Raw genomic sequence first — 13,512 nt, 5'->3', positions numbered from 1 at the left:
AAAATTTTAATTAGGAAATTTATGTCTTTCCTAATTCATACACATTTCACCTATTTAGGTGTTTTAAGTTTGGTGTTTTGGTTTTGAGTTTGAAAAGGTGTTAATATAATATCTAACATAATATATTAAATGTAATTAATATAGAGTTATTATCAACATGTTTATTATATTATACTATACTGTACTATATTATAGTTAATTTAATATATTAGTAATATTTATTCTATTTAGGTGTTTTAAGTTTGGAGTTTTGGTTTTGAGTTTGAAAAGGTGTTAATATAATATCTAACATAATATATTAAATATAATTAATATAGAGTTATTATCAACATGTTTATTATATTATACTATACTATACTATATTATAGTTAATTTAATATATTAGTAATATTTATTAAATAATATAAAAATATAATAAATAAATTATCTTATATAAAAACATATTAAATACCAATATTTTATATGTTAATAATGTATTATATAATAAGTAATTAATAATTAAATATAAATAAACTAATAAATAATAATAATAAAGTTATTGGTAATAAATAATAATATAATAATAATATAATAATATACTATACAATAGTATAATCGCTATAATGTTATTAACCTTTTAATAAATAAATTGTAATAAATTAATAATTATAAAATACTATATAATAGTGACATATTTAATAATAACATAACAATATAATAACATATTAGTAAATGTAATATAATATATAAAATATTAATATATCATGTAATAAATAATATAATTTATTATAAATTAATATAATTTTTAATAATAAAATAATTTATTCCTAACAAATGTTAATGTAAAAATAATATATTCATAATATAATAATATTTATTTATATCATAAATACTAATATATTATTAAAGTACTATTAATAAACTCTAACATATTAAAAACTATAATATATTATATAATATTAAAATATTTATAATATATTAATTTATTAATAACATACTAGTAATAACATAATATTAAAATTATTACTAATATTATATTATATTAATAATAGTATAATATTATATTAATAATAAAATAATATCATTATAAAAAATATTAATATAATATACAACAATAACAAATTGATATACAAAAATAATTAAATATATAATTATTTGAAAATAATATGTAATAATTATAATATAATATAACTTGTTAAAGTATAATATAATATTATAATATATCATACAATATTATATTGCATTAATTTTATACTTATAATACTATAATAATGTAAACTAAATATCATAACATTTTATTTATAATATATTTTATTATAATTACTATATAATATATTAATAATAATGTGTTTAATAATATGTTTAATACTAATGTTACAATGGGTCAAACTAGTGTTGACAAAAAATACTTAACATGATGTTTTGAAAACATTTTAAGGGAAAAACACTACACCATGATGTTTTTTTTTAACAAAAACACAATAAGAAAAACACCATGGTATCCAAATGAATACTAAGTAACATCATGTGATTTTCTCATCACATCAACTCCTTTGTTTGTAGAAATCAATTATTGGATTTGCAAGCATGAAGAACATTGTTTGACTAGCTTTTCTCGTCTTTCTACTTATATGTGATGTCTATATATGATGGATTTGTATCATTGTTTGATTGCAAATTTTAGATTTTTCTGGTATTAAGAGAAAAACAATAGCCCGTTACATACCAGCTAGTTTTTGCAAGTGTTACACACATATGAGACGATTAAATGACCCGTTTAAGAGCCAGCTTAGTATTGTCGGATGCTTATGATAAGCTGTCTGTATAATTAGTTTATAAAAGTAACTTATATAAGCTGTTAAAAATAGTCATTTGGTAATCATATATTAAAAGTTGTTTCCAAAAGTAGTGGAAGTGTTTAACTAAACTGTGCTTAAGTATCAATATCAAAAGAAAATTGTCATATATGATATATGAACTAAAATTAAAAAAAGTAGAAGCTACTTTCTAAAGTAGCTTAAGGTTGCTTCTAAAATCATCCTCTTAAAAATATAAATATAAGCAATTTTAATAATCATGCATAATTATCATTACGGGCTTATCAAAAAAATAAGCAGAAGGTTTTGCAATTCAGAAAGGATTAGCGGCGCAGCTTGTTGGATAGAAATGTGGCGACAGCAGGGTCAGCTGAATACGTGTTTCGTAGATTAGGTTTTGCAATTCAGAAAGGATTAGCGGCGCAGCTTGTTGCCCGCTTGTCATCATCACATGTGTAATTTTTTTTTTCTCTCTGAAATGATTGACATCCTGCGATTAAAAAAAAAGCAGAAGAAAAAATTAAAAAAAAAAAAAAATCAATACCGTAGCACTAATTTCTCTCCTTACCTTTACACTCGCTGTCTCCTTATCCGTAAGGAGCGCACAAGAGCACCTGTTAGGACAACCTTATTCTAAAAATATCAACACGGGAAAATATTTAAGATTTATGTCCAATTATATTTATTTCTAAGCCCATTTTTAATAGTCAAGTGTGTGTAGTCAGGCCCAAAGCGGCCCAAGTTGTTTTGAATGGCCCCTAATTTTAAATCTCGTATTTTTACGCGTTTTATTTACGCGGTATATACGCGTAAATAAAATTATCTTCCCCGTTTTTGACGCGTAGATGAGGATGAACACAAAATCCTCTACATACGATTAGGGTTTCTCATTCTCATCCTCCCCCTTCTTCTTCAACGATCGTGATGAAGGCAAAGCGATCAATCGTAATGAAGATGCAAGGGTTTAGGGTTTAAAAGAGAAATTGGACTGAGGTTCTGAAATTTTATTTTCTATATGGGTGTTTATGATTGAAAGTGTTACAATATAAAAATAAGGCTGAGTATCACAAAAGCGCCTTTAACTTTCGGCAATTATCAGAAAACCCCTTAACTTTCAAAATATCAGGAGAGTTTACCGCTTTTAACTTTTAGATTTTATCATAATCCCCCTAAATCTAATAGTTAAAATCTAAAAGTTATATGGGGTTCTCTGATAAAATTTGAAAGTAAAAGGGGGTTTTCTAATAAAATCTTAAAGTGAAAGGGGGTTTTGTGATAATCCATATATTTAAGGGAGTTTTTCTAAACGTTAAGGGGGCTTCACAACAATCATCCGAAGTTAAGGGGTTTTCCTAATTCCTACACTAACAGGGTGTTTAGGAGTTTACTAGGAAAATGCAAGGGGAAATAAAATAGGGGAAATGAAGTAAAAGAATGTGAAGGAAAAATATAATATCTTGTTTGGAAGTTTAAGAGGGAAAATTGTTTCAATCATGTTTGGGAGCTCTAACTTAAGGGAAGGGAAATGAAGTAAAAGAACTGAATGAAGTGGAAATTTTTAGTAATATTCCATTTTATCAAGTTACCAGTGATCTCTTTCAGGAAGGACAAAACGTACATATGCATGCAAATACGATAGTGAAATTAAGTTAGCAATTCGACATCTCAAAATTGCAGGTCTGACAGAAACCGCGACACTGTAATTGATAACATAATTCAAATTGAACACACATATGTGTGGAGTATTCATTATGGAATCCAGAATTTGCTAAAATATTAACTTTAATTAGTTTTTGCACCAGAATATGGTCTAGATTGGATAGAGTTCTTGTTAATGATGATTGGATAAACCACTACACCTCAAGCCAAGTTGAGTTTCTTCTACCAAACTGTTCTGACCATTCCCCTGCCCTCCTTACTATTGGGGATGAGGATATTCAAGGAAAGAGGCCTTTTAAATTCTTTGATATGTGGATTAAACATCCTGACTTCATTAAAACAGTTAAAATGGCCTGGGATCAATCTATCAGAGGCTATAACATGTACAGATTTCATCAAAAACTCAAATGTCTGAAGCTTGTCTTGAAGATCCTGAATAAAAAGCACTTCATGAATATTTCTGAGCAAGTTGTTAGAGCTAAAGAGGATCTTGCTGATACTCAGAGCAAATTGAATGATGATCCTTTCAACTCCAGTTTAATTTCAAAAGAGAGGGAATGTCTGTCCAAATATGTCAGATTACTTAACTGTGAGACTTCTTTCTTCAGACAAAAAGCCAATATTAACTGGAGTCTTCATGGTGACAAATGCACTCAATTTTTTCATTCCATTATGAAGAATAAAAGGCACCATAACAGAGTTATGTCTCTTTACAAAGAAAATGGTGAGAGAATTACTGAAATGACAGATATATCAGATGAGTTTATTGACTATTATAAGAAACTCTTGGGGACAACATCTCCTACAACCCAACCTGATCCTGCAGTATTGGCCAATGGTCCCATTCTCAATTTAGATCAAAAAACCAACTTGAGTATGCCAGTTTCTAGGGAGGAAATCAAACGGACAGTGTTCTCCATGCCTGTAGGTAAAGCTCCAGGCCCTGATGGCTTCAATGCTACTTTCTTTAAATCTGCCTGGGACATTATTGGTGAAGATCTCTTTTTAGCTGTTGAAGAGTTCTTCAATTCTGGGAAATTACTGGGTACATTCAATTCTACTATCATCACTCTCATTCCAAAAATTCTTAACCCCAAGAGTGCTTCTGATTTCAGACCTATTTCTTGTTGTAACTTGATATATAAAGTTATAACTAAGATCATAGCCAGTCGTATTCAGAAGGTTCTGGGCAGTTTGATAAATGAATCTCAAAGTGCTTTCGTCAAAGGAAGATTAATATCTAGTAACATCCTTTTGGCCCATGATCTTGTCAAGCACTATGGTAGGAAACAAATCTCTCCAAGATCTATTTTAAACGTGGATCTGAGAAAAGCTTTCGACACCATCAGTTGGGATTTTATCAAATTCATGTTAGAAGGTTTGGGTTTTCCTAATATTATGGTCAGGTGGATAATGGAGTGTATTACTACTCCCAAGTTCTCTCTATCTCTCAATGGCTCCTTACATGGATATTTTAAAGGGGCAAGAGGCCTTCGGCAGGGAGACACTCTCTCACCATATATGTTTGTGTTAGGAATGGAATATTTGTCTAGGAGCTTAAGCACACTCAAGAATGATAGGCTATTCAAATTCCACCCAAAATGCTCAAAGCTGGAGATCACGCATCTTATCTTTGCAGATGACTTACTCATGTTTGCCAAAGCTGACTTTAACTCAATTTCAAAAATTTTCAGTTGCTTTCAAAAATTCTGCAGTGTGTCAGGTCTTCAAGCTAATCTGGCAAAATGCTCTGCATACTTTGGAGGGATTGATGAAAACCTGAAATCTCAACTATGTGCTCATCTAAATTTCACAGAGGGGACTTTACCTGTGAGATACTTGGGATTACCTCTCATCTCAAAAAGATTATCTTGTCTTGAATGCTCACCATTAATAAACAAGATTACAGAGCAATTCTCTAACTGGCAAAAGAGCAAATTCTTGTCATATGCTGGTAGGCTGCAGCTTATCAAATCAGTTATCCTTGGAATACAGACATTTTGGACTAGCAGCTTCATTCTGCCTATGAAGGTTCTGGAAAAGATTGATAGCCTTTGTTCATCCTTCTTATGGAATCAAAAAATTCATCTCATATCTTGGGCAAATATCTGTCAAGAAAAGAAATTTGGAGGCCTGGGGTTATTTTCTGCCAAAGTCTGGAATCTGTCAGCAGCATTCAAGCTCTTGTGGATGATTTATCTCAAAAAGGATTTACTTTGGATCAGATGGGTACATGGCAATTATCTACATCAGTCTAACATTTGGCAAGTTCAATCTAAACCAACTGACTCATGGATGTGGAAACAATTACTAAGAGTTAGAGATATGGTGATAAGTAAATATGATAACATGGCCAATCTGACGAATATCATGAACAGCTGCCAAATCAATGGTAAACTTCAAATCTCCCACATATACAGGTGTTTAAATGTTACAGCTCCTCAGGTTCCTTGGACTGAAACTGTTTGGGAGGGTTTGAATTATCCTAAACACTCATTTATCATTTGGTTAGTATCTCATTCAAGACTCCTCACTCAAGATAGATTGTGTAGAATGAGACTCCTTAACACTAACCTATGTGTTCTGTGTCAAACACATTCTGAAACCTGTCATCACCTGTTCTTCGAGTGTCAATTCTCTGCATATATTTGGAATGAAGTCATGGAGTGGCTGAATTTTACTAGGAGATACTACAACTGGGGACATATTCTAGACTGGTACTGTAGAAGCCTCAAAGGTAGAGGTTGGTTGAAAAAGACTAAAAGATTGGCCCTGTCTTCTACTGTGTATATAATTTGGAGGGAGAGGAATTTACGCATATTTCAAAATAAAGCTTCAAACCAAGCATCTCTACTTCGAGCTGTGAAGCTTTCCATGCTTACAAAGATCCTGAATGATAGTGCACCTTCTCATTTGGTAGAAAGATTAGTGAAATTGTAGCTTGATATCTGTATATTGTAGCTGTTTTGAGTTTTTTCCAGTTTTGTTCTGGATAACATGCTGTACATATGACACTATTGTTCATTTGGTGATGAATAAAATTCATTTCATTTACCAAAAAAAAAAACTTTAATTAGTTTTACATTTATAGGTATGCTTACACCATAGTATCCTATAACGTAATTGATCATCGATCTCACAGGAATGCATGTTTGTCAAGTTACCAGTGATCTCTTATAAGCCGCACCTGTGAAGGTATCGTAGTGTTCTCTGCTGTCGTGGCTTTCTGATCGTATATCTCCTAAACTGATAGTTTTGGATGCACTAGCTAGTGCCGTGTAGCTTTATATTTCATCTACTTTGTCATCAATGCTAGCTTTCTATTGTCTCATGAAAATTCTCCTGGAGACTATTGATGGTTTATGGCAGGGGCTATCAGATTATTGTGTCGAACAAGAACGGATAAAAGATGCTGAACTAGATTATGGGGTAGGTATATGATAAATCTCTTCTAATCTCGTATGTCTTGTTGGAACTGCAATAACTCGGAACAAGATTTAGGTACCCGTACGTCTAAATTGTACAGCTACGTGATGTCCTTAATTAGATAATCCTATCTGTTGGGCGCAGAGTCACGCCCACCGTCGCGGAAGCGATATGTCCTGAGAGAGCCCTGACTTTTGTTTTCACAAAAGTACAAGTCAAACTCGATATCTGTGTTTCGCGAAGGAAACCCAGACTCAGTAGCGAAATATCTCAGCGAAGTGAGATATCCACTCTTCCTCTCATCAGTGCAAGGACTGAACTATCGAGGGCACCTGCAAGTAAAACAAATAGTTAAGACAATACAAACACGAAATTTACATGGTTCGGCAAACTTGCCTACGTCCACGGGAAGGGGGTTTCACTATAAGGAGAATACCAAACATTACAAGTTCTCTCTCAACTCACTCTTTCTTTTCTTTCAAAGAAACTCACACAACTCACTTAGTATTTTATCCACACTAATTTTTCCCCACACCCTAAACACCTCCAACCCCTTCTCTATTTATAGAAGAGCAAGGGGGCAAGGCTGAAAATTTAGGTGGGAGAAGAAACGCAGGAAAAGAAAGCGCGCGCGGGAAATGAGCGCGGGCGCCTTTGCGTGCACGCGCACGAGCAGGCGCTTTCGTGCGCTGGCACGAAAGCAGGCGGGCGGCCCACGTGGGTGGGCCCCCCTGTCCCCTGCTCATAATTCTCCACATCGTACATCATTTGATAAACCTTAAATTTTGGACAAATACCAGAAGAACTCCACGAACTCCACCAGAGAGATATCCAGGCCAAGAAACCAGGCCAAACCAGCTGCGTCACTATACCGCGACTGCCTACGTACCTTCCACCGGGATCAAGCTAACCATAGTTCTGCAATTATTCTCCAACATAGTCTTCACCTCACCTCCATCACCGCCCCGTAGGGCCATGCCCTCTTGGGCAACTCACCACGGGCTGATATGAAGCAAGTCCAAGCAATGCTGGAACTTGCTACCTGTGACCACCTTGGTTAACATGTCAGCGGGATTCTCATTCGTATGCACCTGCATGATGAACTTGATTCTTCGCCAAGTGAATCGCACTTTGACTATCGCACCACAAGTTCACGCTCTCCTGCTCAATCCCCAAATCGTCTAGAAGACCCCATAGCCACAATGCTTCCTTCACTTCCTCCGTCATGGCCATGTACTTGGCCTCTGTAGTAGAAAGTGCCACTGTAGCCTCCAACATCGATCGCCAACTAACTGGAGCCCCATGTATCTTGAATACATAACCAGTAGTAGATCGCCATCTATCTAGATCGCCTGCATAATCTGAGTCCACAAACCCGTCGATCTGACATGTATCTCCACCAAAACACAGACCCGTATCCGTGGTACCTTTCAAGTACCTCAGGACCCATTTCACCGCTTCTCAGTGCGTCTTTCCCGGATTCACCATGAATCTGCTGATCACACTAACCGCCTGTGAAATATTAGGACGTGTACACACCATTGCGTACATTAAGCTGCCAACTGCACTAGCATAAGGGACATGCTCCATGTGTGCCTTATCTTCTGTTGTAGTGGGAGATTGTTTACCAGAAAGCCTAAAGTGTGGAGCCAAAGGAGTCACCACCGACTTAGCACTTTGCATCCCGAACCTCGCGATCACCCGCTCTATATAGCCCTTCTGACTCAAGAACAATCGCTGATTCGCCCGCTCCCTTTTAATCTCCATACCCAGTATTTTCTTTGCAGCGCCCATGTCCTTCATCTCAAACTCATTGCTAAGTTGAGATTTCAGCTTATCTATCTCCACCTTGTTCTTCGATGCAATAAGCATGTCATCCACATATAACAGGAGATAGATATAATCACCTCCACGAAACTTCCGAATGTAAACACAACAATCATAGTCGCTTCGGGAAAACCCATGCTTCAGCATGAAGGAGTCAAATCGCTTGTACCACTGCCGTGGAGATTGCTTCAATCCATATAGTGATTTCCTCAAGCGACAAACATGATTCTCCTTGTCCTCAACCTTGTAACCCTCAGGTTGATGCATATAGATCTTTTCATCCAAGTCTCCATGCAAGAAGGCAGTCCTGACATCGAGTTGTTCCAGCTCAAGATCACCATGAGCAACAATACTTAATAGCACCTGAATAGAAGTGTGTTTCACCACCGGAGAAAAAATCTCATTATAATCCACACCCTCTCTTTGTGCAAACCCCTTAGCCACTAGCCTCACCTTGTACCTCGTACCACCGAGCTCTGAAGAATCTTCCTTTATTTTATACAGCCACTTACAACTTATAGCTTTCTTTCCTACGGGCAATGAGACCACCTCCCATGTTTGGTTCTTCCGGAGAGATTCCATCTCCTCCTCCATCGCAGCTAACCAACTCTCGCTATCCTTGTCTCGAATAGCTTCCTTGAAGGAGACCGGCTCATCTTCCTCCACCGAGAGTGTGTACTCAACCAAATTAACATGCCCATAGTGCTTCAGGGGTTGATCAGCCCCCAGCTTCTGTACCTGCTTGTATACTCGCCTTGGCCTAGTGGAAGCCAAGCTATCCTCGAGCTGCTGTTGTTGTAGTGCCTGTGTATTCTCCTGCTAAACCTCCTCCTGCTCAAGCTCATCATCTACCTGATTTCCCACTTGAACATGACTAGAACCCGGTTGGTCTTTAGGTTCTATCTCAATGACCTGGGACTTAGAAGTCCCAACAGTCTCAACACCACCATCTTTGGGCACCTTAGTAATCATGGACTTCTCATCAAATGTAACATCCCTGCTGATCACGAACTTCGATTCTTCTGTACACTAAAGGCGGTAGCCTTTTACGTCCTTTGCATACCCAAAAAAAATTGCCTTCTTGGCCCTCGCGTCAAGCTTTCGCTCATTGACGTGATAGTAGACGGTACACCCGAAAATCCGGAGCCTCTCATAATCTGCATGCTCCCCTGACCACACCCGATAGGGTGTATCACCGTCCAATGTCGAATGTGGAGATCGATTCACTATATAGCAAGCTGTAGCAATCGACTCTGCCCACCATTCTTTGCCCAAACCAGCATATGATCGCATACTCACTGCTTTCTCCTATAGTGTTCGGTTCAGTCTCTCCGCGGTCCCATTCTGCTGTGGTGTAGATCTAACTGTCCAGTGTCTAGCAATACCCTCCTGATCACAGAACTCCTTGAAGGCACCATCTGTGTACTCTGTACCGTTGTCAGATCTCAGCGTCTTTAATTTCTTTTCTGTCCTGTTCTCAACCATCGCCTTCTACTTCTTGAATGTCTCAAATACCTCATTCTTATGCTTCAGGAAATAAACCCAAGCATACCTCGAATGATCATCTATGAATGAGACAAAATATTTGGAACCACCCTTGGAAGTTGTCGAAGCCGGACCCCAAACATCCGTGTGCACATAATCTAGTATTCCTCTGCTCTTGTGATTGCTTCTCAGAAATTGAACCCTGTGCGCCTTTCCATACACACAATCCTCGCAAAAATCCATGCAAAGCTTCTTCAGATTCTTCAGCAAACCCTCTTTACCAAGCAGATCCAGACCCTTCTCTGACATGTGCCCAAACCGCCTATGCCATAACCGTGTGTGCTCACATGGGTCTCCACCACTTCCTTCAGCTCCAACTGCTGCATCTCCCGTCACCGTCGTACCCGGGAGAGTATATAGATTACCGTGACGAACACCATTCATCACAGTTAAGGGACCCCGAACAACCCTCTTCACTCCGTTCTCTGTTACGATCTTACAACCCCCGGAGTCCAAAGCACCAACTGAGATTAGATTCTTTCGCTAGTTGGGAACGTGCCTTACATCCGTCAAGGTTCGAACCACTCCATCATGCATCTTGATCTTAATATCACCTAGGCCCACCGTTTTACAAGCATGGTTGTTCCCCATCAGTACGGTTCCACCATCAATGCTCCTGTAGGTAGTAAACCACTTCCTATTTGGACACATATGGTAAGAGCAACCAGAATCAAGAATCCACTTCCCGGAGGTATCCTTGCCACCCGTGACGACATAGCATTCCTTATCGCTTCCTTTCCCTGAAGCGTAGCTCGCCTCTTCCTTGCATTCTCGTCTTTCAGTCTTGTTGTTGTTCTTCTTCCCACCTACTCTCTTGTTAGGACAATCGACCTTGAATCTCGTCTTTCAGTCTTGTTGTTGTTCTTCTTCCCACCTACTCTCTTGTTAGGACAATCGACCTTGAAATACCCAACTTCACCGCATTTGAAACACGCTCGTCCCGCAAGAGGTCTCGATTTCGATCTAGACTTTCCTCCCTTGCCTTTTCCTCGCTCATTGCCTCTCCCTTTGGCAAACAGTCCCTGCGCTTGTTCTTTGTTACCACCAGTGGTCATATCACTAGTTGCAATTTTTCAAAGATCATCTGCTAGAAGCGCCGTTCTAGTCTCATCCATCGACAAAGTATCACCCACAAGCATCCGTGTTTGCACCAGGTTCTCATAAGACTTCGGCAGAGATAGAAGTAGTAGAAGCATCTGATCCTCGTCTTCCACTGTCACCTCAATGTCTTTCAAATCCGATATGATCCTATCGAACTTGTTGATGTACTCCCGGATTGACGAGCCCTCCTCCATCTTGCAAGTATACAATTTGGATTTTAAATAGATCCGGTTCGTTAGACTCTTCGTCATGAAGGTGCTTTCTAACTTCAACCACACGCCCGCAGCCGTTTCCTCCCCGTCCACCAAGAAAGCTACATCCCTTTCAAGACAAAGGATAATCGACGCCCGTGTTTCTAGATCCAGCTCCTCCCAATCCTCATCAGACATATTTTTGTTTTTCTCTTTTCCAGCCAACGCTTTGTGCAATTTTTGTGAAATCGGCGAATTTTTCATCTGCATCCTCCAATAGGAAAAATTATTTTTTTCATTGAATTTTTCAATCTCGTATTTTCCAACTTTACTTGTTTTACTTGTAGAAGCTATTTTCCGCTTGTATTATGTAAATCTGCTTCTCTCAGGAATTTTTACAATTTCTTTGTGTTTACCACACAATATTCAACCACCACCTCAGATCAGAAATTTTACCACATTCATTTTGAATAAGGGGCTCTGATACCAATTGTTGGGCGCAGAGTCACGTCCACCGTCGCGGAAGCAATATGTCCTGAGAGAGCCCTGACTTTTGTTTTCACAAAAGTACAAGTCAAACTCGATATCTGTGTTTCGCGAAGAAAACTCAGACTCAGTAGCAAAATATCTCAGCGAAGTGAGATATCCACTCTTCCTCTCATCAGTGCAAGGACTGAACTATCGAGGGCACCTACAAGTAAAACAAATAGTTAAGACAATACAAACACGAGATTTACGTGGTTCGGCAAACTTGCCTACGTCCTCGGGAAGGGGGTTTCACTATGAGGAGAATACCAAACTTTACAAGTTCTCTCTCAACTCACTCTTTCTTTTCTTTCAAAGAAACTCACACAACTCACTTAGTATTTTATCCGCACTAATTTTTCCCCACACCCTAAACACCTCCAACCCCTTCTCTATTTATAGAAGAGCAAGGGGGCAAGGCTGAAAATTTAGGCGGGAGAAGAAACGCAGGAAAAGAAAGCGCGCGCGGGCGCCTTTGCGTGCGTGCGCACGAGCAGGCGCTTTCGTGCGCGGGCACGAAAGCAGGCGGGCGGCCCATGTGGGTGGGCCCCCCGTCCCCTGCTCACATTATCCTTATTGATTAGCTGATAAAATAAGTACCATTCTTCTATACAAGATGTATCTATTCCTATAAAAAAAAACCACTCTTATTTGAGCAGAAATATATACTTGTAACATGATATCGTGGGAATCTATTTCATTTAAATGCAAATATTATTTGGCTTATTGGCAATAAATTAAGCATAGTGCGCACAAGAACTAGCGCTTTCACGATCCTGAAAAATCTCACGACGTATTATCAGAAGCTGCTTTATACAATAGTGAAAGTTTGCTATAGTCATGTTTTTATAGCCATATGAATCTACAGAAATGCGTTTGTTTTCTAGTATGTTCGTTGTGTTTTACTTAATTATCCCTAGCTAGTTTATAGTTATACCTTGAATCAGTAAATTCTGCGGTTCTGTTGATAAGAAAAGGCTCAAGATTACCTGAGGGTTAGAATTGCTTAGAACTGATGAATAACCATCTGGGCTTCCTGAGTTTTTGGGAACTCATGAGTAAATGGAGCTCGTGCTTGTCTGTTAATAATACCTAGTCAAAAGAAATTACCGGCAACAATTTTATATAAATATTTGCAGTCAAATTAACATAGCAAGAGCCACATTCAGCAGAGAGAGATTCATATACTTCCGTTGGAATATTTTCTACGTACCTGGACGCCTCTCTCGCATAGGGCTTTTACTATTGCGATGGCCACCTTGGGAAGCTGCCCTTTAAGGAGAACTTAATTGGGCTGTTCCTGGGGGAGTAGTATTGAGAGCAACAGCTGCTGCTAAGTTACTTCCATCTACAAGTCTTAATTCAAGTTTGGATACTCCTGAAGATATAGATCGCCACCGCAATTAAGATCTTTTGCCTGTAATTACAAACTAGGTTAGTGT

This window comes from Asparagus officinalis, chromosome 4 (genome assembly GCF_001876935.1).
Source record: "Asparagus officinalis chromosome 4, Aspof.V1, whole genome shotgun sequence".
Taxonomy (NCBI): Eukaryota; Viridiplantae; Streptophyta; class Magnoliopsida; order Asparagales; family Asparagaceae; genus Asparagus; species Asparagus officinalis.
Note: the sequence above shows the minus strand (reverse complement) of the source record.